The following is a 26,665-nucleotide window of genomic DNA, read 5'->3' as shown; positions in this document are numbered from 1 at the left end:
CAGGAAGTGCCTGGCTGGGCTGAAGTCCCTCAGAGACTGGAATAGTGATCCTGGATAGCTGGGCTGTAGAGAAACTGAATATCGTGAGCAGGCAAGGTATGCAGAGTTCATGAACAGAACCTAGATGGTAACACCGACACAATGGTCTCATAGAAGAAGCCCAGAAGCAGGTATGCGGTAGGCCCTCGAGGAGCGAGTACCTGGTTCCAGGGAAGGCTCTGAGAGAAAGTTGGTAACTCACTGGAGTTGTAGGCAGCGATGATTTCCTGGCAGAAGTGGTATTCAGAAGTAAGACAGGGAACAAGGGCCCTCGAGGAGCGAGTACTGGTTCCAGTCTGATCTGAAAAGAAAAAGAGAAACGAGGCCCCCGAGGAGCAGGTACCCCTGGTAAGTCCGAGGAGGCAGAGCAGCTTAGGTGGTGTAACCCTTGCTAACTCGATCTGTTAGCAAATTCTGAGACCTTAAATATCCGGAGCAGATGACGTCATCTTAGGGGGACGCCCCTAAGGTTTGCGCCACTGCTTGTACATTAGTCGGGGCCGCGCCACGCGTGCGCCCTTAGGCCCTCGTGAGTCATGGCAGATTGCAGCATCGAGCCGCTCCGGGGACACCAGAGGAAGCGGCAGAGAGACGCCGCGGCAGCCAACCTTCCACTTGAGCAAGAGGGAGTCGCCAAAGAGGTCAGGAGGGCGGGGAGGTGATGTTGGGCAGCGACGGTCGCAACATTAGGCATGAAGGCGATATAGCAAACATATACACAATATGTGTCCCAAAATTTAAGTTGGGATGAAAGAGTACAAATATCCAGTGGTGTGTACAATGTATGGACAGGTTAGATAAACTATAAATTTCACAAAATTCGGTTGCCGTGTGGCAGCACAGGATGTACAGACAATGCTTTACATACAAGAGAATATATCCAGGGTTGAATGGGAGGAGATAAAGGGGGAGAGGGCTGGGAGGATCTCTATGGAAAGAATGTAAGGTAGATAGATGGAGATAGATTGACAGTTTATTGAATAAAGGATTTAAGGGTAGGCTTGTTTAAAGAGCCATGTTTTGAGTTTTGATTTGAATTTTTGTGCACACTGCTCTAGTCTCGAGTTCAGGTGGCATGGTGTTCCAGGTGTAGGGGCCAGCGAAGGAAAAGCATGTTCTTTTGTAGATTTGAGGTGAATATGTTTCGGAGAGAGAGTGTGGAGAGTACCCTTGTAAGAGGATCTGGTGGGTCTGGTTGAGGCGTGGAGAAGAACTGTGTCTTTCATCCAGTGCATGTTTTGATTGTGGAGGGTTTTGTGTATTATTGTGTGTCTTGTAAGTTATGCGCTGTTGAATGGGGAACCAGTGCAGCTCTTTGAGTATAGGGATGATGTGGTCACATTTACTAGAGTTTGTGAGAATGTAGTAGGAGATAACTTAGGAACAACAATTGCTATAGATTTTGATTGCAAGTGCTGTGGATGTGAAAGAGTATTTTTAGATGAACATAGGGGAATGCGGTTAGAAATTAAAAGAAACCTTGGAAGCACTACGGAAAGGAAATAGTCTGGTGAGTGCAAGAGAGTCAGTAAGCGAAATAATGTTTCGTTCTGACATTTCACGTTTGGAGACTACCACATTGAAGATCAAAAGTCAAAATTTACATTGTCATCTTCCCGTCTTAATCCTAATATTAAACATTCTTAATCAATGTTCATTGTACAGTTAAACTTAAACATCCTTTTCCTAGCCTTTTGTTTTCCAAAGATTACACTTCAAGCTTTGTTCCAGTTACCATATATTGTAATTTATGCTCCAAATATCATAGGTGTTATTCTATGTACCTTGTACAGCTAAACATTAAGCAAGAGTTTCTTACCTGTAACAGGTGTTCTCACAAGACAGCAGGAAGTTAGTCCTCACATATGGGTGAAATCACAGGATGGAGCCCTGTACGGAAAACTTTTCTATCAAAGTTTCTACAAAGCTTTGACTGACACTGGCACACTGAATACACTGAGCATGCTCAGCCTGCAATTATATCTGTGAGCCACAGGTGTCTCTCTCAGTCTTCTTTTTTCCACTCTGCAGTAAGCATAGCGGTTAGGAGCTCTGCGAGAAATTCTCACAATTTTTCCTCACAGAAACACAAACTTTTACTTCACAAACACTTTTCCCTGCATGGGTCTCCCTTCGCGTACATTTACTCGATGCTCGGTGAGTACTATGCCCTGTTTTTTCGGTCGGTTCCTGTCACCTCCCTGGCCTGCCAACGAACTGCGGCCTTCCCTTTCCCTATGTTTTCAGTTAGCAACACATAGCCTGCAAGTGTCCCTCTGTGACCCTCTGCCTGGTTATTAGCGCTAGTGGGACAGGGACTTCCACGGTTTCCGTTGTCGCCAGGGCCCCTGTCGATTTCAGGTCCTTCGATTTCCTCGGTACTCTCACACAGATGATGCCCCCATCGCTACCATCGGTACCCCCCCTTCAGACCATCCTGCGCGAGAGTACCTTCGATTTCCTCGGTACTCTCGCGCAGTTGATGCCCCCATATCGCTGCCATCGGTACCCCTCCCCCCGCGGTACTCTGATGCCATCGTCCCTGCATCATTTCTATCAGTGCCATCCACGTTTTTCATCCATGGCACTGATTTTTCCTTGGGTTTCATCGGTGCCATCATTGCCCGAATGGATGCCATTGACGCTCACCTTTGTGTCGTCGGTGCCATCCATGCCCGGGTCGATTCCATCAATGGGCATCGATGCCAATATCAATTCCATCGATGGCATCCATGCCAACATCGATTCCAATATCAATTCCATCGATGGCATCCATGCCAACATCGATTCCATCAGTGCCATAGATGTCCATGTCGGTGGCATCGATGCCATGGACGCCATTGGTGCCCGAGTCGATCCAATTGATACAGTCGACGCCCGTGGCCATGCCGTAGGCACCCGCCTCCATACATCGATGCCCTCGACGCCCACGTCGTTTCCATCGGTGTCTTCGACATTCCTATCGATGCGGTCATTGACTCCGTCGATGCCGGTATCATTTTTCCGATGCTAACTATGTTTTTTCGATTATTCGATGCCACATCATTTCCATAGATACCTATACCTATGCCGATGCCATCAGTGCTTCCGTCACTGTCATCATTGCTCTGGCCGAGTCATCAACTTTTTTATATATATATATATATATATATATATATATATATTTTTTTTTTTTTTTTTTTTTTTTAATTTGCAATTTTTATTGCTGTGAAATATACACATTGATAAACAAGATGTGCAATAAACATAGAATCAAACAGCATCATCCATCTGAAGATGAAATAAGGTACATTTATCCCCCCCCCCCCCATCATGCTATACACAACAAGTAAATGTCAAGTCACCGATCTGTTGCTCCGGCTGCCAATTACTTGTGGTCAAAGGTCAATATGAGGTTGAAATACTTCATTAACAAGATGTAAAGATCAGATGTCTCCAGGAAATGTAGGGTTGCCAGACCATATTGAATTTGGAGAGGCGATGGTATTTCAGCTCTGTTAAATCGGTATAGAGTGCATGCTCCATCTAAACGTTGCAGGATTTCGCCTGAGGTGGGTGGTTGGGGTCTTTTCCATGTGGTCGCTACCTCCATTTTAGTAGTTGTACAGATTTGTTGTATAAGAGTTTGTGCAGGTACTGGGAAGGTATCATCAAAGATAAATAAAAGTGCCTGTTCTTTGGAGAGATTGCAGGGAATATGAAGTAAATCAGATAGCAACGTTGAGACATATGCCCAGACAGGTTGGATGAAGGTACAGTCCCACCACATATGCAAGTATGTTCCAGGCTGTTGACATTTACACCAGCATTGGGAGTCAACGCTTGGGTAGCAGTGATGCAGCCTAGTTGGTGTTAAATGCCAGCGATAAAGTATTTTGTAATTGGCTTCAATAATCCGAGTTGAAATATTTCCACGGGAGATTCTTGAGAATATAAGAGACCATTCCTCTTCAGAGATGGATTGTTGCAAATCGTGTTCCCAGGCTATCAAATGTGGATATTTAGTGAATGGTCGAGATACTAGAATCTTGTAGAGTTTGGAAATGAGGCATCCAAATGCTTTAGGAGTCGCACAGTATCCTTCAAACAGAGCGTGCGAAGGCGACATAAGGCCTTTGGCCTGGATGTGGAGTATAAAATGACGTAGTTGCATATAAGAAAGGAATTCCGTGGAGGGTAGCTGATATTTCTCCTGTAACGTCGAAAATGTAAGTATAGATCCTTGTTGTATAACGTGGGAGAGGCACATAATGCCGCTAGATTTCCAGAGGATATAGGCCGAGTTGGGGAGACCTGTTGGGAAGGAGGTATTGTGAAATAGAAAAGTCAGAGTGAAATAGTCATAATTGCCTACAAACTTAAATTTCCATTGTTTCCATAGATTTAAAGTTTGCCGCGTGCAAGGGGTCAGGGAAATATTTGCACGCCAGGTCTTGCTAGGTTGCCAAAGAAGAGAAGCAAGAGGCACTGGAGCAGACCATTCCTGTTCCAGTTGCACCCACGGTATGGGGACACCCATACAATGCCAATCGACTATAGGGTGGAGCTGTGCAGCTGCATAGTACCAAATCAGGTTGGGTAGGCCCAGACCTCCTGAAGTCTTATGCTGGTATAGAGTCATTTGTGCTACTCTTGGTGGACGGTGGCGCCACAGGAAACATAGCAGCTTCCTTTGCTATTGTAGCAATGTTGCTTTACAAACAAAAACAGGCAGAGTTTGAAAAAGGTATAGGAAGTAAGTTCATCTTGATGGTCGCTAGTCTGCTCAACCACATGAGGGGAAGAGAATGCCATTTGTCTAGGTCTATATCAACTTTCCTAGTGAGGGGAGCGTAGTTGAGCTGGAAGAGATCTGATATGTTATTGCTGATGTAAACCCCGAGATATTTAAGTTTAGAGGGGGCCCATTTAAAATCGTGGGAGGCCTGCAGGGCATGGACCATATCCTGTGGGCAGGAGATATTCAAGATCTCTGACTTGTCCCAGTTGATTTTGAATCCGGATATGGCACTAAAATGGGCCAGTTCAGCTTCTATCGCTGGGAGGGATGTAGTGGGATTGCTTACTGAGAATATGTCATCCACAAAAAGAGATATTTTGGATTCATAGGAGTTTAGAGAAAAGCCTTGTAGTTTCGGGTTGGTCTGTATTTTAATGGCTAGGGGTTCAAGAAAAATAGCGAATAATAAGGGAGGAAGAGGGCATCCCTGTCTCGTGCCTTGCCTTACTGGAAAGGGGGTAGTGTATCGGTCGTTAATTTTTAGGCTAGCCGATGGTGAATTATAAAGAGCCTGAATCCAGTTTTGAAAGGAGGGGCCAAATTCCATTGCTTGAAGGGTTTGAAATAGAAAAGGCCAATGAACCATGTCAAAGGCCTTTTCGGCATCTATGGCCAGTAGTAAATGTGCTTTCTTTTGGTGTGTAGTACCCCATATAATATTGATGATTTTAAGAACATTGTCACTGGCCATGCGTCCAGGGATGAAACCCGCCTGATCAGGGTGAATAATTTGTGCAATGAATCAATTCAGCCTGTCAGCTAGAATTTTAGCTAATATTTTGAGATCTAAGTTTATTAATGAGATCGGGCGTATGATGCGCATAAAGCGGGGTCTCTGCCCGGTTTGGCTATGATAGTGATTCCTGCTGTGTTAGAATCTGGGTTCAATGCTCCACCCTCCCGTAAAAAAATTGAAGTGACTCTGTAAGTGTGGTGCTAGTGTTGAGCTCAGGTTGTGAAACCTTGGGCCGACGGGAGGATGGAATTCTTTAGGAGGGAGGTCCGAAGGTTCTCCCGTCGGGTGGCGAGGCTGAGCAGAAGATGTGACCAGCGGACCCTTGGCACTGGAGACTGTGGCGACGGTGGAAGCGGAGGAAGAGTCGAGAAGAGGAGCTGTGTCTTCACCCCTGGAAGTCCATGGTTCCCCCAGGAACCCAGACCGCTGGGACTTAGGTGGACCTTTGAGAGGTCAGGTGACAGTGCAAGGGCTGACTGGAGCTTCACCCTGGAAGGAGCGGCATTCACGGAGCGGGATGCCAGTGGCCAGTGGTTGGTGTTCCACCTTCACAGAGCGGAAGGATGGAGGGCTGCCATCTCAAAAAATAAAAAACAAACAAACAAGCAAACAAAACAGGGGTGGGTAAGGGGCAGGGGTGTGGCCTGCTGGTTGCGGCGGTTGCTACCCCTGATTGAGCTGGATGTTCACTAGGATGGCGCTGCTCTCTGCATTGGTGGAGGGGTGGAAGGGAATTGGGGCCGGAGGGTGCTGGAAGCCAATAGAGACGGGTGGGAGGGAGTAAAAAGGGGGAAAAAAAATGGATAAACTGCGTAGCTTGCTGGGCAGACTGGATGGGCCATTGGTCTTCTTCTGCCGTCACTTCTATGTTTCTATATGAAGCCCGCGGTCCCCCCGGGATAAGCCCGTAGGGACCCGGGCCGCTAGGACTTAGGTGGGCCCTTGGAGACGGTAGTCTTGACGGAGTCCTAGGTCGAGTGCCAGAGGGTCGTCGCTCACCAGTCCGAAGTCATACACCAGAGAATCACTACTTGCCAATCCGAAGTCGTATACCAGAGAATCACCACTTGCCAATCTGAAGACAGGAACCAGGGAATCACCGTAAGCCAATCCGAAGTCAGGAACCAGAGAATCACCGTAAGCCAGGAACCAGAGAATCACCGTAAGCCAATCCGAAGTCAGGAACCAGGAACACCAAGACGGAACAGGATCCAAAGCTCAAGGGACTCACCAAAGCAAGCAGACTAGACAGCGCTGGAGGACGTTGCCAAGTCACTGGATGAGCAGAGGAAGCTGCATTTTATACTTCCCCTGCTCTGGCTGATAGAGAACAGGTGAAGCCATTTAATGGGATTGGGTCCCTTTAATTCTGTGGAGGAGGCGCGGCCTTGCGCCTAAGGATGGCGGTGGCCATTTTGGATTTCCCCCCGCGGAGGGGAGACGCTGCTGGGAGGAAGCAGGACGGCTTCCCCTGCAAGGAGCAGCACCGGAGATCGCGCCCGCACGATGGCCTGAGTCGGCGCCCTCCCCTGGGGCTCCCGCGGCGAAGGAACGCCGCGAATCAGGCAGGGAGCCGCGGTCGTGGGGCACCATGGCCGCGGAACGCAACAGCTAGAATAGAGCTAAAGGATTTGTAGAATTTGGTTGTTAGGCCATCGGGTCCCGAAGCCTTTCCCACTTTAAGGTTTTTTTATGGCGACAAGTATTTCTGGGGTTGTGATTTCAAAATTTAAGCGGTCACGCATCTCTAGTGTGAGATGGGGCAGAGTGAGGGATTGAAGATATTGGATTATGTCTGAAGTCTGAATATGGGATTCAGCAGAATACAGTTCTTGATAAAATTTGAGAAATTGTTGCGTGATGGCCGAGTTAGTAGATTCAACTTGGCCCTTCTCATTTTTAATTTTAAGGATATGGTTCTGAAAGGCTTGTTTTTTTAACTGATGGGATAAGATCCTTCCAGCTCTATTTCCCCCCTCAAAATGAAATCTGTCTGGTAAGATTTAATACATGAGAGATATGATCTAAATCTAGTTGGTGCAAGTCATCTCTAGTTTTATAAAGCTGAGCTAGGATCTGTTTGGATCCTGTTTTGACGTGCCGGTGAGTAAGTTCTGCAATCTTAGCCCACAGTAGGGAACAGGCCGCCTCTCTCTGTTTTTTTAATATAGGATGAGTGGGAAATAAAGTGACCTCTGATAAATGATTTGAAACAATCCCACACCATGATTGGGGAGGTAACTGAGCCAACATTATTTGTAAAGAAATCACGCATGACCTGTGTAGAGGCCTGTACAAAAGGAGGATCTTGTAAAAGAGTCATTAAGCCTCCAGAATTTACAGCCATGATCCCTCTTGGGTAACTGAAGTACTAAAGAAATTGGCGCTTGGTCGGACCAGGAGATTATACCCACCTCAGGGTTACGGACCAGATGAAAGAGGGTTTTATCTACCATCAGGTAGTCAATTCGCAAGTAGAAGTCATGCGGCTTAGAGTAAAATGAATAGGACCGTGATTGTGGGAAGGTAGTTCTCCAAGAATCTACCAAGTTATGATCAGTTAAGAGGTCTTTAAGAGCTCTGGTGTGGACCCTGGCTGAATGGGAATGCTCCTTAGAGGTGTCTAAGGAGGGGGACACGGTTACATTGAAGTCACCCCCCAATATTAAACGGACAGAAGCATGTTGAGTTATAATGTGATGGAGATGCTTAAAGAAAACTGCCTGTTCCCTGTTAGGAGCATACAAATTAAGAAATGTGAAGTCAGAATCATACATAGTATCACAAAGTAATAGGTAGCGACCCTGAGGGTCCGAGATGCACTTCTTACATTCAAAAACCAGGTGTGACGCAAACAATATACCCACTCTCGCATACTTGGCAGATTTGTTAGCTGCAGAGTAAAATTGGTGGTTAAATTTAGATGATTTCATGAGAGATTCATACCTGCGAGTGAGATGTGTCTCCTGTACAAATACAATGTCTGGTGTAGAAACTGCTAGCTCCTTATAAAAAAGGAAGCACTTTTGAGGAACATTAAGGCCCTTGGTATTTATGGATAATACTTTTATCGTAGCCATACTGACATTAATAAAGAAATTGTGAGAAAGATGTTTGATATATCAGCTCCAAGGATTAAGCATAGAATATCAACTATGGTACCTCCAGATGGTGTGAAAGTATCATAATCTTGGAGAACGATCCATAGAAATATATTAATGGGGATATGATATGAGAAATGAGAATTGACCTACCACTAGCAAAAAATATGCAGCGTGGAGGTGTGACAAATCAAGGACCAAGGTAACAAAAAAATTAGCATGAACCCTGTGAGAACTATAGCAGTCCTGAAAACCCAAGGAGTACTGGCCTGCTGTACCCTCCATGCAGGTCTACTCCCATCCCGAAGCAGGGGAGTGAAATTGGTCACGAAGGAGAGAGTTGGTACTCCATCAACTCCCACCAACCCAGAGCTTAAAGAACAAACAACACAACTGCGTCTAACAAACAATGGAACACGTTTACATATATACCAGAAAATATATGCCTGAAAAGTAAAAGTCTTAGTAGCACTGAACCCGGCGCTCCCATACTCTCTCATGCTGAATACGAGAAGGATTTAGGTAGGGCCTTGGCTGGTAGAGGAACCCCCGGATTACCTGCGTAGTCAGCTGTTTCGCTTTCCTACCCACTGCCAAGCCGGGTAGGGAGGGCGGGAAGTAGCGGTACTGGGAGGTTTCTGTGAGGTCTGCGAGACAGTAAAGCCATGAGACTAGGAACGGCCTCTTCTAGGGTCAAGCATTTATGCGTGATACCATCAAGAAAATAGGAGAGTCCAAATGGATGTGTCCATCTATATTTCACGCTTTTGCTACGAAGAAAGGATGTGATTTCTCGAAAGGACTGCCGGTTTTGAAGGGTTGCCAATGAGAGATCCGGGAATATGGCAATGTGGTTTTCCCAAGTCCATTCAGTCCTCTCCCTCACTGCCGTAGCTACCCTTTCTTTGATTTTAAACTCTGTGAAGCAGACAAGGATATCATGTGGGCGACTGGGCTGTGGGGAGCGCAGGGCCCTATGCGCACGGTCAAAGTTTATTTCAGGCGGCACAAATCCATCCACCTCTTTGCATTCAAACTGAATCACAAAGTGGACAGATTCTACTCCCTGCACAAGCACAGAAACCAGTTAGCCAAGGACACCTTTGCTCGCCCCTGGAATTTAGACCTTCTATACACGTATCCCTGATACAGCTACTAATCAAGACTCTAGTGAAGCTACAACAGGCCAAGGGGGTCCATGATACTCATAGCCCTGTATTGGCCTCGACAAGTATGATTTCCCATACTCCTCGATCTCTCGATCAGAGAACCAATTTGCCTGGGCACAGCACCCACTCTCATAACTCAGGATTAGGGCCGGTTGCGCCATCCCAACCTTCAATCCCTCTCTCTAACAGCCTGGATGTTGAAAGCTTGGTCTTAGTACTGAACTACTTCTTATTTCATTGGTTGACTCCATTAAATGGAGTCTTGATAGTGGGCAACAGTTTCTTCTGGTTTCGCTTGATATTACTTCTGCTTTTGATTCAGTGGACCATCAAATCCTATTATTTCGTCTTCAGGAATGTGGTTTAATAGCTATTTATCTGAGTAGTCTCAATCCATTAAATTTAAGAGTTCATGTTCTTCACCCCAACAGTTGAAGGCTGGGGTGCCGCAGGGCTCTGCTCTGCTCTGTCGGCAATGTTATTTAATATTTAATATTTATCTTGCCCCCATTGCCAAATTGTTGGCTATCATCACAGATGGTTTTAAGATCTATGCTGAAGATATTCAGTTTTATATAAAAGTTCAAAAAACATGGCAAGAAACAGTTGATTGCTTACTCTTAAGTATGGATACCAATAAACGATGGCTGAGACAAAATAAACTCCTGTTGAATACAAGTAAGACCTCTATTCTTTTAATTCATCGACCCCATTCAACACCCCTCCAAGATACAATTTCTATAGATAATATCTCATTCTCTCTTTCTAAACCTATAAGCAGTCTTGGTATTTTGCTTGATTCTACCTTTTCATTTAAACCTCAGATTAGGTCTCTCGTCAAAACTGTTTTTTTTAAACTTCGGTTATTGGCAAGTTTACGATATCTATTATATGATAGCGATTTTTTGACAGTGGTATGGGCGACCATATTTCCACATATTGATTATTGTAATAGTCTTTACATTGGTCTACCCAAAGGTTTGAGTCATTCGATACAACTTTTGTTGAATTCAGCTGCTAGGTTAGTTTCTCACTCTAAGCGTTTCGAACGTATTTCTCCTACCTTATGTAGGCTTAACTGGTTACCAGTTACTGAGCGTATCGTGTTTAAAATTGGCATGATATTTTATAAGCTCCTTGCTTCAGATTCTCCGTATTGGCTTAATGCATTATTACGGATTTACAAACCTGTAAGATGCTTGAGATCGTCTCAATTGAATCTTCTAGAGATTCCGTCAGTTCGACAAGCACAATTGTTTAGTACCAGGGAGACCTCTTTTTCCATAGCAGCACCAACTCAATGGAATCTCATTCCTTTCGAACTTCGGTCTCTGGATGATGTTAAAAGATTTAAATTGGCATTAAAAGAGTTTTTGCTCTGTCGTGCTTATAATGTGTGATAGTCCGAAGTAAGTGAGAACCCAGCTTTCAGAGAATAATAAGTGAGATTATTGTTTTCAGTAAAAAGTGAGAATATTGTGTGTAGAGAAATTGATATGAGTTTTCGCTAATATTAACTGATGATGGATAGAATATCTGATTTAGTGTTAATGTATAATTAGCACCAATATATGGTATTATTTACTTTTAGTTTCTGTGGAACTAAAGTTTGTCTGTTAAGTATTTGTTAATCAATGTTGTTATTATGTATGTATGTTTTGTACATCGCCTAGGCCTATTTGTGTTAGGCGATTAATAAATTTTAATAAATGAAATGAAATGAATCAATCTTTCAACTAATGTCTCTCAAGTGCTTGTAGCTTCACGTAAGCCTTCCACATGAAAAAAACTATTGTTCTAAGTGGAAAAGATTCACCATGTGGTATGCACAGAAAAGTATTCACCCTTTTTCCTGCCCCACTTCATCTTTATTAGACTATCTATGGCACCTTTCAGACCCAGATCTCCAGACCTCGTCCGTACGGGTACATCTAAGTGCTATCTCAGCGTACCATAATACAATAGGGGATGCACCAATATCAGTACAACCCCTTGTTAGTAGGTTTATGAGAGGTTTAATTCACCTTAAACCCCCTATATGGCCACCAGTCGCAGAATGGGACCTTAATGTGGTACTGACAAGGCTCATGCGTTCTCCTTTTGAACCCATGGCTTCCTGCGATATTAAATTTCTTACATGGAAATCTATATTCCTGATAGCCATTACATCTGCTAGACGGGTTAGTGAGTTACAAGCACTTGTCACATACTCATCCTATACAAAATTTTTACATGATCGAGTGGTACTCCGTACACTCCCAAAATTCCTTCCCAAGGTAGTTACGGAATTCCACTTGAATCAATCCATAGTCTTACCCACATTCTTCCCAAAACGTCACTCTCACCAAGGTGAAACTGTTTTGCACACCTTGGAATGTAAACGTGCACTTGCATATTACTTAGATCGCACTGCAGTCCATAGGAAGTCCACCCAACTCTTTGTTTCTTTTGATCTAAACAAACCGGGTAAAGCAGTGGGCAAGCAAACTCTCTCCAACTGGCTTGCAGATTGTATAAAGTTCTGCTATGAAAAAGCAGGCCTTCCTCTCCAAGGGCAAGTAAAGGCACACTCAGTAAGCAATATCAGCTTCTGTAGCGCACTATTGTTCTGTACCAGTAGTTGACATATGTAAAGCTGCAACATAGAGTTCTATTCACACCGTTGCAGCTCACTACTGTTTGGACAAAGAAGGAAGACAGGATTCAGCCTACGGACAATATGTCTTAAAGAACTTGTTTCCAGTATAGTCCCAACTCCTTCCACATCCAACCTGCTGTGATGTCAGGCTGCCTCATTTTTTCCAACAGTACACCAGTTGTTGTGCCCGTTGCACTAGTTGTACGCTGTTGGTCCAACACAAAGATGACTCAGCCTGTAGCTTGAGGGTATATGTGAGGACTAGCATCCTGCTTGTCCTGGGATAAAGCAAAATTTTTTACCTTGTAATAGGTGTTATCCCAGGACAGCAGGATGTAGTCCTCACGAAACCCACCTGCCACCCCCGTGGAGTTGGGTCCGATACGATTTATTATTTTATTTTGGCTAAAGCTTATTGCTACAAAAAAGACTGAAGGGAGACCCCTGTGGATCAGGGAATTATGGCATGCTGGGCATGCTCAGTGGCCTCAGTGTGCCAGTCAAAGGTTTCTAGAAACTTTGACAAAGTTTTCCGTGATAAGGCTCCGTCCAGTGACGTCACCCATATGTGAGGACTACATCCTGCTGTCCTGGGATAACACCTATTACAAGGTAAGCAATTTTGCTGATGCATAATTAATCTTTACTGGATAACACATACCTTTAGTTCTTAGTTCAAATACCGATTAAAAATCTTTGCTAGGGACTCACTTGATACTTGGTCAATCCTCTTTTGAACAAATGTGTAAGAAAGCTGACACCTCTAGTCAGCTATTATCGGGCATTTATCAATTGTTAGCTAAGACTGCAGGGGCAAAATCGACTTTTCAACTTGCATGGGAACGGGATCTTGGAATGGTTATCCCTAGTCAGATGTGGAAGACAATCTTTCAAGGACTCGGGAAAGGTTATATTGCTGCGTCCATGATAGAAAATACCTACAAAGTTATGTATCGATGGTATATGTACCCGCAGCGGTTACACAAATTTATGCCCCAGGTCTCTGAGCAATGCTGGAGGAAATGTGGGAAGGTGGGAACCTTTATCCATATGTGGTGGGATTGTCCTATCTTACAGGTGCTGTGGAAGGCTATTCATCAATGGCTGAGAGATATAGTACCTGGCCTATCAGTTATTGGACCGGCTCAGGCGTTGCTGGGGCTAAAATTTATAGGATTGCCGGATGATTTAAATAGGCTGGCTCATCATGTTCTGTTAGCCACACGTTTGGAAATTGCAAGGTCCTGGAAGGAATCCAGAGTACCATCAAAAGCAGTCATACAACAGAAAGTGGAAAAAATATATTTATTGTCTAAAATAACAGCTTTTCGACATAAATGAACACATAAATTTGAAAAGACATGGCAAGCATATTTAAGTTGGAAATCCGCCCAATCCATTGGCTCTTCCTGATGAGTTATGCGAACCTAGGCATAGGGTGCTTTCATTTCATAGCTGGGGAGGGACCTTGGTGGTTATTAGTGGTATTCAAACAACTACACCAATTCATCTCTTGGCTTTATATATGGAGATGGGGGGGAGAGGGAGAAAAACGCGGTTGCAATTTCCTGCTATACAATGCGTCATTGTGGTATTTCTTATTGGGTTAGGGTATACCTTCATTCTTGCTGAGATATGTACACAGATTTCATTGTTATGATGTATACCTGTTATCATGTTTGATTGCTTGTGACCATGACACTGTTAAAGGTTCAATAAAACTTTAAATGATAAAAAAAAAAATCTTTGCTAGGGACTAACCGTACCTTACCTTATCTTTAGGATTTTAATTAATCAGAGAGAATAGCTTTAATTCAATGAAACAATTGTGGTGCTTATGTCCCAAGGCCTATGAGTTGGAGAACCAAGGGCTGTCCTTTTTGCCTTCAGATGTTTAAAAATAAAATGGAGCTGATCCATCTAAGGGAGCAATTGGCCAGGATTCAATTAACCTCTCCTTCCTTGAAACATCCATCTGTCACCCAACTCCCAAAGCGGTTACGGAATCCCAGGAAAAAATGTTTTACAGTGGGCTCTGGTAGAACTAGACGTAATAATCAGGCACTCTCCTTCTCCAAATTTACAGCAACCTGTGCATCAACCCCCACTCTCACAGAGTTATCAGACATCCATGATTCAAAAACCCATTATCAAATGGATAACAGTAGGCTCTGGCAGAATAAGACCTGTAAAGGACATGCGAAGTGAAAATAACAAAATCAATCAGCTCAAAAAAAAACAGAAAAGGTTCCTAGGAGGTGCAACATAGCAAGGGAGAAAAATTGGAAAGCTATGACTACAAATGCTCAAGTTTGTGCAATAAAATCGCAGACTTGGAGGCCTTAATGGTGGAGGTAAACTTGGACAATGTTGCTGCCACGGAGACATGGTTCACAGATTCTCATGACTGGGATACGGCCATACCGGGCTATAACTTGGAATGACAGAAAGGACAAAATAGGGGGAGGAGTAGTCCTTTATGTCAAAAATAATATCGAAACAACTGAACTGCAAGGAAAGTGGGGTAGAGAAGAAGCATTAAGGGCCATCCTTAAAAAAAGAAGACTGTACATCCATTTTTACTGGAGTGGTGTACAGGCTTTTGACTCAAACAGAAGAACTAGACAGAGATCTGATCAAAGACATTATAAAGGTGGGAAAGAAGGAAGAAGTGTTTATTGTTGGTGACTTTAATCTGCCAGACGTGGACTGGAGAATCCCTTCTGCAGAATCTAACAGAAGTAGAGAGATAGTGGATGCCCTGAAAGGGGCTCTGTTCAAACAAATGGTAATGGGCTCACTAATGGGGCTAATGTCTCTAATGTCCGGGTGCGTGCCCACCTCAGCACCAGTGATCATCAAACAGTATGGTTTGATATTGCAAATAGGATCTGGAGAAGTCACACAAAGACCTGAGTTTTGAACTTCAAAAAAACTAGACTTTGCACAAATGGGGAAATATCTGGAGGGAGAACTTGAAGACTGGAAAAAAATGGGAGAGGTCAAACAACAGTGGGCCAAACTAAACGAAGCAATTACAATAGCAACAAATGTATATAAGCGGTGGTGGTCCTGCTTCACAAGGGTGGGAGCAGAGAAGAGGTGGGAAACTACAGGCCAGTTAGCATCACCTTGGTGGACAGAAAATTAATGGAGACTCTGTTGAAGGAAAGGATAGTGAACTATCTACAATCTGGTGGGTTGCTCGATCAGAAGCAGCATGGATTCACCAGGGGAATGTCCTGTCAGATGAATCTAATTGATTTCTTTGATAGGGGGACTGGAGAACTGGATCAGGGAAGAGCGCTTGATGTAATTTACTTAGATTTTAGTAAAGCTTTTGATACAGTCCCACATAGAAGAGTCATCAACAAAATGAGAAGCTTGGGAGTCAGCTCCAAGGTGTTGGCATGGATTACAAACTGGTTGACGGATAGAAGACAACGGGTGATGGTAAATGGAGCCTACTCTGAAGAGAGAAAGGAAAATTAGTTTCTTACCTGATAATTTTCGTTCCTGTAGTACCAAGGATCAGTCCAGGACACCTGGGTTGTGACTCCGCACCAGTAGATGGAGAGAGCAAGATCTGTCGGACCCAGCCATATATGGCAATGTGCCTGCCACAGCCCCTCAGTCTTACGTAATGTCAAAGTAGAGAACAAAACAAGGAAACTAGCTAGACAACCTAACTTTAACGGGGAGCAATTCAAGAACCCCAACTGGAACAGAACTCCCCAAACCGAGGGAGCAAACAAGTAACCAGATTAGGTAATCAAAGAATGAGCGGACTCTCCATTACTTTAGAGCAGCAACTCGGGCGAGATCCTGGACTGATCCTTGGTACTACAGGAACGAAAATTATCAGGTAAGAAACTAATTTTCCTTTCCCTGTACGTACCAGGATCAGTCCAGGACACCTGGGATGTACCAGAGCCAACTTACCTAGGGTGGGAAACAGAGAGTCCCGCTCGGAGTACCCTCTCTCCAAACCCCCCGGAATCAGCAGCCTGAACATCCAACCGGTAATGTCTAATAAAGGTATGTAACGACTTCCAGGTAGCCTCCCTGCAAATCTCTTGAGGCGACACCTGAGACGATTCCGCCCAAGACACAGCGTGGGATCGTGTCGAGTGAGCCCTGAGACCCACGGGAACAGGCTTTCCCCGCACTAGGTACGCGGAGCCAATGGCCTCCTTGAGCCAACGGGCGATCGTCGCCCGGGACGCTGCGGCACCTCTCTTCGGACCGGAGAACAGAACAAAGAGATGATCTGTCACCCGAAAAGGATTGGTAACCTCCAAATAGTGAAGGAGGGACCTCCGCACATCCAGCTTCCGTAATTCCTTCATTTTCGGGTCAGAGGACTCCCCTACCGCGAAAGCGGGAAGCTCAATTGATTGATTTAAATGAAACGCCGACACGACTTTTGGCAAAAAGGAAGGGACTGTCCGCAAGGAGACTCCGGAGTCGGAAATGCGCAAGAATGGCTCCCTACAGGACAACGCCTGCAACTTCAAAACTCGCTGTGCCGAAGCAATCGCGACAAGGAATACGGTCTTCAACGTGAGATCTTTAAGAGTCGACCACTTCAAGGGCTCAAACGGCGCCGAGCAGAGGGTGGAAAGAACCCAATTAAGGTTCCAGGACAGGCACGGATGACATAATGGAGGACAGAGATGCTTCGCCCCCCGAAGAAAAACGGGAGATATCCGGATGCAGGGCAAGGGAGGATCCTGGAACCCTACCCCGCAAACAACCAAGCGCCGCAACCTGGACTCGCAGGGAACTGCACGCTAGTCGTTTGGCAAGACCAGCCTGGAGAAATGCCAGGATATCGGGGATGGAAGTGGAAGTAGGGTCCACCCCTCGCTTCGTGCACCATTCCTCAAAAACCACCCAGACTTGGACATAAGCCAAGGACGTAGACTGCTTCCTGGACCTCAACAGCGTGGATACCACCGCATCAGAGTAACCTTTTTTCTTCAACCGATTCCTCTCAAAAGCCATGCCGCGAGACAAAAGTGATCCGCATCCTCCAAACAGACGGGGCCCTGCCGGAGGAGCCCCGCAAACCCCTGAAGACGAAGGGGAGCATCCACTGACAACTGAATGAGGTCCGCGAACCACGGACGACGCGGCCACTCCGGTGCCACCATGATCACGTTGGACGGGTGCAACTCTATGCGCCGAAGGATCTTGCCTATCATCGGCCACGGAGGAAACACATACAGCGACACATCCACCGGCCAGGGGAGAACCAACGCGTTGACACCCTCGGCCCCTCACTCTCGACGTCGGCTGTAAAATCGCGGAGCCTTCGTGTTTTGCCACGTGGCCATCAGGTCCATGTGGGGCACCCCCCACCGTTTGCAAATGAGGACAAAGGAGTCTTCCGCTAGCTCCCATTCCCCGGGATCCAGGTGATGACGGCTGAGAAAATCCGCTTGAACTTTGTCGACCCCGGCGATGTGAGACGCTGCGATGTTGCTGAGATGCTGTTCTGCCCAGGCTATCAAGAGTTGTGCCTCCTCCGCCACCAGTAGACTCCTTGTCCCGCCTTGGCGATTGATGTAGGCCACGGTGGTCGCATTGTCCGACAACACTCGGACTGCCTTTCCCCGTACCAGCGGCAGAAAGGACTGTAGCGCCAGGCGAGCCGCTCTGGTCTCTAGCCTGTTGATGGACCATTGCGATTGAGCTAAAGACCACCGGCCCTGTACGAACTTGCCTAGGCAGACCGCTCCCCAACCGGAGAGGCTGGCATCCGTGGTTATCACCGTCCAGTTGGGTATGAGGAGGGACACTCCACAAGTCAGATGGTCCGGATCTAACCACCAGTGAAGACTGGCCCTTGCCGGAGCCGTGAGTGGAAGCGGCAGATAGAACTCTTCTGACACCGGCTTCCATCGGGAAAGTAAGGCTGATTGTAATGGCCGTAGATGAGCAAAAGCCCAGGGAACCAACGCGAGCGTTGACGCCATAGAACACAGAACTGTCAGATAATCGCAAACCAGCGGTAGTCGAAGAGATAGTAACCGTCTCACTTGACACTGCAGCTTGCGTACACGTTCTCCGGACAGGAATATCTTGCCCTGTTTTGTGTTGAACAGGGCTCCCAGGTACTCCAAGGACTGGGTGGGGACGAGCTGACTCTTGTTGAAGTTGACGACCCAGCCCAGGGACTGCAAAAGATGGAGGACCCTGGCAACTGCCTGACGACATCGACCCTCGGACTTGGCCTGGATCAGCCAATCGTCCAGGTAGGGGTGCACCAGGAAACCCTCCCGTCGAAGCTGAGCCGCCACCACCACCATCACCTTCGTGAATGTGCGAGGGGCCATGGCGAGGCCGAAGGGAAGAGCCCGGAATTGATAATGTCTGCCCAGAATGCAAAACCAGAGGAACCGTTGAAAAAACGGCTGGATGCCTACGTGGAGGTACGCTTCCGTGAGATCCAGGGAGGCCAGGAACTCGCCTGGACGTACCGAGGCAATCACCGACCGAATTGTTTCCATTTTGAAGTGTGGGATCCGAAGACATCTGTTTACCCCCTTCAGATCCAAAATTGGCCTTGACATGCCGGCCTTCTTTGGCACGATGAAGTAAATGGAGTAACGGCCCTTGCCTCGCTGATCGGAAGGTACGGGGGAAATTGCTCCCAAGCTTTCCAGACGCCGGAGGGTTTCTTGCACTGCCGCCCCTTTCTTTGGGCACTTGCAGGGCGACACCAGAAATTTGTCTGCCGGAGTCCGTGCAAAATCTAACGCGTAGCCGTGCCTTATGACGCTGAGGACCCACTGATCCGACGTTATTTTGGCCCATTCCTCGAAGAACAACGTCAACCGCGCCCCTACGTTTGGAACGATGGCCTGAGGTTGACGCGAGGGATGGACCAACTGCATTTCATTGGGAAGCCTTGGGCCCCGAGCCCGACGGGGCACCCCCTTGTCTTCCGAATCTCTTCCCACGAAAGGACTGCTGCCACTGAGACCGGGAAGACGACGACCGGTAGGAAGGACCGGTAGACCTCTGGGGGCGCAATCTTCTGTTTCCCCGAAAACGGGACCTGCTAGGGAAAGAGGACCGAGTTCTGGACCTGTCCTCAGGCAGTTTAAAAGCCCTGTTCTCCCCCAGGGAAATCATCAAATCATCCAACTCCTTGCCAAACAACAACTTCCCCTTGAACGGCAGCGCTCCGAGGTGAGCCTTGGAGGATCCATCCGCCGCCCAATTGCGAAGCCAAAGAAGGCAGTGTGCCGAGACGGCCGACACCATGGACCTAGCAGATGTACGAAGGAGGTCATGGAGGGCATCTGCCCCATAAGCTATCACCGCCTCCAGTCGGTCTGCCTGCGTGGCTTCCTCCTCCGACAGATCAGCATTCGCCTGGAGGACCTGGGCCCAGCGCAGACTAGCCCGCATGGCGAAGTTACTACAGATGGCGGCCCGGACTCCCAAGGCTGAAACTTCAAAAATCTTTTTAAGCTGTACCTCCAGCTTCCTATCCTGAATGTCTCTGAGAGCCGTGGCCCCCGTGACCGGGATCGTCGACCGCTTCGTCACTGCCGACACTGCCGCATCCACCTTAGGGAGCCGTAGGAGCTCCAGGACGTCCTCTGGCAGTGGGTAGAGCTTATCCATGGCCTTGCTGACCTTCAGACCTAACTCGGTGTATCCCATTCGCGAAACAAGATATCTGACGACGAAAAATGGAATGGGAAGGCCACTGCTGGGCCAGTGAGACCTAAGAGCACTAGATCCATGTTGGCTCCTGACCGGGAGACTACCGGCGGGGGCCTCCACTCCCAGCTCCTGAAGGATGGCTGGGATAAGAGGGGACAGCTCCTCTCTCCGAAACAGACGAACCACCTTCGGGTCATCCCCCTCGACGGCTTGTGTTCCTTTGCCCTCTCCGGGCTGGGTGGAACCGTCCCCTGCTGCCCCTTCGGCCCCCCCCGGGGGCTCTTCGGGCGGATCCACCTCATCCTGCGAGGAGGACTCGGTGTCCATCTCCTGAGGGACCCCCCTAGGCGGACGCATCCTCCTGGGTGGCGCTGGGGGAAGGCCTGGGGCCTCCTTGGTCTTCCGCTTCTTAGAATCCGATTTGCCTGCCCCCTCCGCGGGAAAAACTTTCTGCACCCTGCGCCTGCGGCTCTTATGTTTAAGAACTTTGCGCAGCAACAGCGCAAAATCGGAGTAAAATGAGGACCCAGAGTCCGAAGAATCTTCACCCGCGCTGGCCTGCACAGGGGACTCAGCCCCCCCCCCCCCGGGGCGTCCCCCCCCCCAAAGGCCTTCTCTGTGGAGAAAGCGTGGGAGGCATGGCGCTATCCCCAGCGGGCTGTCCCTAAAATGGCCGCCACTCCCGCGCTAATCGGGAAGGGGTCAGCCGGCCTCTCAGACACTGCAGCAACACGCGGCGGCGATCGCGCTGAGCGGGAATGGCTCCCCCGACTCGCCCCGGACGGTCCCTCTCCGCCCGAGACGCAGGAAGAACAAACCCCGTCCCTAGAAAGCCGCGCGCGCGCCGAGCCGCATGCCCGGCAAATCGACCCCCGCGGCATCTCTGAAAATTTGACTGAAGAAAAAAAATTAAATTCAGCCCCCCCCCCCCCCCCCGTCCAGCCGCTCCCCCCGAGAAACCCCCGAGACGGAGCGCAAAGAAACGGAGAGCCGACAGAAATAAAAATAAAACTTTTTTTTTTTTCTTCACACTTGCCGCTGTCCTCGGTCCTGGGGTCCTACTCCAGCGGGGGTGAGTGAACCGGGCTCCCCGGTGTCACCCCCGACGCTGCCACTAGGTCAGCCGGGCCCTCAGCCCTGGCAGTGGCCTCAACCAGGGGGGGGGTGGTCCCCTCAGAATCTTCGAACCCCCCTGGGAGGCAGGACGGACAGGATTCCTGCAAACTTTTCAACTAAAATAAACAAATTCCTTGAGACTTAAACTAATCAGCAATAAACAAAAGAATCAATAAAACCAACCCTGACTGACTAACAGAACCCAGGGCAGGAAGAGGCTGTGACTGCACCTGCACCATCTATTGGAGACAGAGTAAGACTGAGGGGCTGTGGCAGGCACATTGCCATATATGGCTGAGTCCGACAGATCTTGCTCTGTCTCCATCTACTGGTGCGGAGTCACAACCCAGGTGTCCTGGACTGATCCTGGTAGGTACAGGGAATGGAACCTACTCTGAAGAGAGAATGGTGTTAAGTGGAGACCGGTTCTGTTCAAAATCTTCATGAGCGACATTACAGAAGGGATAGAAGGAAAAGTTTGTCTGTTTGCAGATGATACTAAGATCTACAACAGAATGGACATGCTGGAAGGAGTAGAGAGAATGAGACGGGATTTAAGGAAGCTGGAAGAGTGGTCGAAGATATGGCAGCTCAGATTCAATACCAAGAAGTGTAGAGACATGCATCTGGGGTGTGGTAATCCGAAAGAACTTTATGCATTGGGGGTGAAGGGCTGATGTGCACGGAGCAGGAAAGTGTCCTTGGGGTGATAGTGTCTAATGACCTGAAGTCGACGAAGCAGAGTGACATCGCGATAGCCAAAGCCAGAAGAATGTTAGGCTACATATAGAGAGAGGAATATCTAGTAAGAAAAGGGAAGTGATAATCCCCATGTACAGGTCCTTGGTGATGCTTCACCTGGAGTACTGTGTCAGTTCTGGAGACCATATCTCAAAGGAGACAGAGACAGGATGGAGGCGGTCCAGGGAAGGGCGACCAAAATATGGTGGTGGTCTCCATCAAATGACTTATGAGGAGAGGTTGAAGAACCTGAATATGTATACCCTGGAGGAGAGGAAGAGCAGGGGTGATATGATACAGACCTTCAGATACTTGAAAGGTTTTAATGATCCATGGTCGTCAACAAACCTTTTTCCATTGGAAACAATTTAGTAGAACTAGGGGTCACGATTTGAAACTCCAGGGAGGAAGACTTAGAACCAATGTCAGGAAATATTTGTTCACTGAGAGGGTGGTGGATGCCTGGAATGCCCTTTTGGAAGAAGTGGTGAAGACTAAAACTGTGAAGGATTTCAAAGGGGCATAAGATAAACACTGTGGCTCCCTAAAGGCTAGAGGACGGGAATAAATAAAAAAGCTTGGGGGTAACCTGCAGTTATTACCCTTAACAGAAACATGGGGGTAACCTGCACGTTGGCAGTTACTACCTTGGGAAGCTTGCTGGGCAGACTAGATGGACCATTTTGGTCTTTTTCTGCCGTCATTACTATGTTACTATCTGCTGGTAGGGATGTAAAACCCACTTGTCTGGAGTGATCTGGGGTATGAACAGGAATTTGGATTATAGAAAACATTGCTAAGAGTGTTGCAACTGGTGCAAAATGCTGTCGTTACAGTGGTACTGGGGGTAGTATACACAAGAAAATTATTACTTACCTGCTAATTTTTGTTCCTGTAGTACCATGGATCAGTCCAGACAGTGGGTTATGTCCCCAATCCAGCAGATGGAGTCAGCACAAGCTTTGAGGGGGCGTATCCATATATCCTACTACCCCCTCTGCAGGAGTTCAGTATCGAGTATATCAAAGCCCGAGTAGAAACCCCCGAAGGATCAAGTTTGTGGAAACAGATAATTAAAACAATTGTAACCGCAACAAGTAACTGCAAACATCCTACCAACTTGTAGGGAGTTGTGAAAAACAGCAGAAAAGGAAAAGACTGTGAAGACACAGAGCACTGTGAACAGGAAATAGCGCAGAGCTGAGCAGGATCAAGAACCCAAAACGTGGTGGGCGTCTGGACTGATCCATGGTACTACAGGAACGAAAATTAGCAGGTAAGTAATAATTTTCTTTTCCCTGTACGTACCTGGATCAGTCCAGACAGTGGGATGTACCCAAGCTTCCCTAAATCGGGTGGGGTCCTGCGAGGCCTGCTCGGAGAACCTGCTCGCCAAAGTGTCCAGAGACCGAAGAGGCGAGGTGCAGACGATAGTGCCTCGAGAACGTGTGTAACGATTTCCAGGTGGCTGCTCTACAAATTTCTTGAGAGGATACCGAGCGAGACTCCGCCCAGGAAGCCGCCTGAGAACGTGTAGAATGCGCGACGATGCCGGGTGGGGGAGTCCGTCCCACCCCAATGTAGGAAGCAGCAATGCCGGCCTTCAACCATCTGGCAATGGTAGCCTTCGAGGCCTGAGACCCCTTCTTAGGTCCGGATCAGAGTACGAAGAGATGGTCAGAGATCCGGAACTCATTTGTAGCCTCCAGGTAGAGGCGCAGAGTGCGCTTGACATCCAAGAGACGGAGAGATTTCGGCTCTGAGGAGGAGAAGGACGGCAGCTCCACCGTCTGGTTCACATGGAATGCAGAAACCACCTTCGGAAGGAAGGAGGGAACGGTGCGAAGCGAAACTCCAGAGTCGGAAAAACGGAGATAAGGCTCTCTACACGACAGAGCCTGCAGCTCCGAGATGCGTCGAGCGGAACAGATGGCCACAAGAAAAACAGTCTTGAGAGTGAGATCCTTTATCGTTGAGCTGCGCAGCGGCTCGAACGGTGGTCCCGACAGGGAGCAAAGCACAAGGTTAAGACTCCAGGAGGGACAAGGGTCCCGCAACGGAGGACGCATATGCTTGACACCCTTGAGAAAACGAGCAATGTCAGGATGCTGTAGAAGAGAGCCCCCATCGCTCAACAGCGAACCAAGGGCGGCCACCTGAACCCGTAGTGAATTATAGGCGAGCCCTTTTTCCACTCCCGCCTGTAGAAACTGAAGGATCTGAGGTACAGAAGCCTTAGCGGGTCTTGTGGCCTGGCTGGTACACCACAGCTCAAACACCTTCCAGACCCGAACATAGGCCGCCGTCGATGTTTTTCGTGCCCGCAATAGCGTGGATACTACCGCCTCCGGGTAGCCCCGACGCCGGAGGCGGCGCCTCTCAAAAGCCAGGCCGCAAGACAGAAGAGTTCTGCCTGCTCGAAAAATACCGGGCCCTGATGTAGGAGCTGGGGGAGGTGCCCCAGCCTGATTGGCCCGTCGATCACCAGCTGTAGCAGGTCTGCAAACCAGGGCCGCCTGGGCCATTCCGGAGCGACGAAGACCACGGTCCCCTGATGGCTTTCTATTCTGCGGAGCATCCTGCCCACCAGGGGCCACGGTGGAAAAGCGTAGAGCAGAAGATGTGGGGGCCACGGAAGGACCAGGGCATCCACTCCCTCCGCGCCGCGCTCTCTCCGGCGACTGAAGAAGCGTGGAGCCTTGGCATTGAGAGCGGACGCCATCAGATCCAGGTGGGGGGCCCCCCACCGATGGACGATAAGTTGCATCGCTTTGTCGGAGAGAGACCACTCTCCTGGGTCCAGCAGTTGACGACTGAGGAAGTCCGCCTAGACAATGTCCACCCCGGCGATGTGCGAGGCTGCTAGCCGGACGAGATGACGCTCCGCCCATTGCATCAGTAGCGCCGCCTCGAGCGCAACCTGCGGGCTGCGCATGCCTCCTTGTCGGTTGATGTAGGCCACGGTGGTAGCCTTGTCCGATAGAATTCTGACTTCCCGGTTCCGAAGAAGCGGGAGGAAATGTCGCAGAGCTAGCCAGACCGCTCTGGTTTCCAGACGGTTGATTGACCACTTCGCCTCCACCGCGGACCACGTTCCCTGCGTGGCGCTTCGATCGCATACTGCACCCCAGCCTGCTAGACTGGCATCGGTAGTCACCACCACCCAATTTGGCAGATCGAGGGACATGCCCCGGGCCAGGTTCGGCGAATCCAACCACCAGCCCAGACTGTCCCTGGCATTCTGCGGGAGCGGGAGAATCATCTGGTAGTCCTGTGATACTGGTTTCCACCGGGAGAGGAGCGCCCACTGTAAGGTCCTGAGGTGCGCGAAAGCCCAAGGTACAAGGTCGATGGTGGACCCCATCACTCCCAGGAGTTGTAGGTAGTCCCAGGAGGTGGGCTCTGGTAACGCAGAGAACTGTCGTGTGTGATCCCGCAAGGATTGAGCCTTGTCCTGGCGCAGAAAAACTTTGCCCAGTAGGGTGTCGAAGGTCGCCCCCAAGAAATCCAAGCGTTGCGAGGGAGTGAGGGAGCTCTTGGAGAAGTTCACTACCCATCCCAGGGAATGTAGAAACCGTACTACTCGAGTCACCGCTGAGCGTCCATGATCGAATGACTTCGCCCGGATGAGCCAATCGTCCAGATAAGGATGAACCAGGATGCCTTCCTTCCGGAGAGCTGCAGCCACGACTATCATGATCTTGGTGAAGGTGCGTGGCGCCGTCGCCAATCCGAACGGGAGAGCCGTGAACTGAAAATGCTGGTCCAGGATTTTGAAACGAAGGAAACGGTGGTGGTCCGGGCGGATGGGAATGTGCAGGTAGGCCTCCGTTAAGTCCAGGGAGGCGAGAAACTCCCCCCGATGTACCGCCACAATCACTGATCGGAGCGTTTCCATGCGGAACCGAACAACTCGAAGGGATTTGTAGACTTCCTTGAGGTCTAGGATAGGCCGGAAGGAACCGTCCTTCTTTGGCACGACGAAAAAGATGGAATAGTGGCCCGAGCCCACCTCTCCGAAGGGCACGGGCGCAATAGCGCCAATCTCCCGGAGTCTGTCCAGAGTCAGCTGCACCGCCCTTCTTTTGAGGTCCGAGCCACAGGGAGAAAAGATGAACCTTCCCTGCGGGGGGCGGACAAATTCCAATGCGTAGCCGTGTTTTATGGTATCCAGGACCCACTGGTCCGAGTGATCCGCGCCCACTCCGCGTAGAAAAACGTTAGTCGGCCCCCACTCCTGGGGACAGGGGAGTGGGCGAGACTGGCATCATTGTGAAGACTTGTTAGAGGGGTTCCCGGGTCCGGGAGTAGTGCGTGCGGGCCAACGCCCGTGAAAGGAGCGCGACCAGGGCTGAGACCTGGGGGCGGATGGCCGGGCGCCCGTCTGTCTGTATCCCCTGTAGCTCTGGTCCGAGAAGAAGAAAACGCTCTGGATGGACGAAACCGATCCTCCGGCAGCCGATGAACAGCGTTCTCCCCCAGGGACTTGATGATCTGATCCAAATCCTCCCCGAAGAGGAACTTGCCCCTGAAGGGGAGAGCGCCCAGACTGGACTTCGAGGACGTATCTGCCGCCCAGTTGCGTAGACATAGTAGTCGGCGTGCCGCCACTACTGATACCATGGATCTTGCGAGGACCCGAAAAAGATCGTACGAGGTGTC

The 26,665-nt window shown here is 48.7% G+C and overlaps 1 protein-coding gene across 2 annotated transcripts in view; it reads right to left on the bottom strand.

Moving 5' to 3' along the window:
• PACS1 (phosphofurin acidic cluster sorting protein 1) overlaps positions 1-26,665 on the bottom strand; it is a 478,069-nt gene that overhangs the window by 71,202 nt on the left and 380,202 nt on the right. Inside the window, exon 20 of one of the 2 annotated variants that reach the window (XR_003858449.1) lies at positions 11,014-11,156. The exons of the other annotated variant lie outside the window; for it this stretch is intronic. The gene's annotated coding sequence lies outside the window, so the exon portion shown is untranslated. The remainder of the gene's footprint in view (positions 1-11,013; positions 11,157-26,665) is intronic. 2 annotated transcript variants of the gene reach the window in all.

Source organism: Rhinatrema bivittatum, chromosome 8 (assembly GCF_901001135.1).
Source record: "Rhinatrema bivittatum chromosome 8, aRhiBiv1.1, whole genome shotgun sequence".
Taxonomy (NCBI): Eukaryota; Metazoa; Chordata; class Amphibia; order Gymnophiona; family Rhinatrematidae; genus Rhinatrema; species Rhinatrema bivittatum.
The sequence above is the reverse complement of the archived record's forward strand: the minus strand, read 5'-3'. Positions and strand labels throughout refer to the sequence as shown.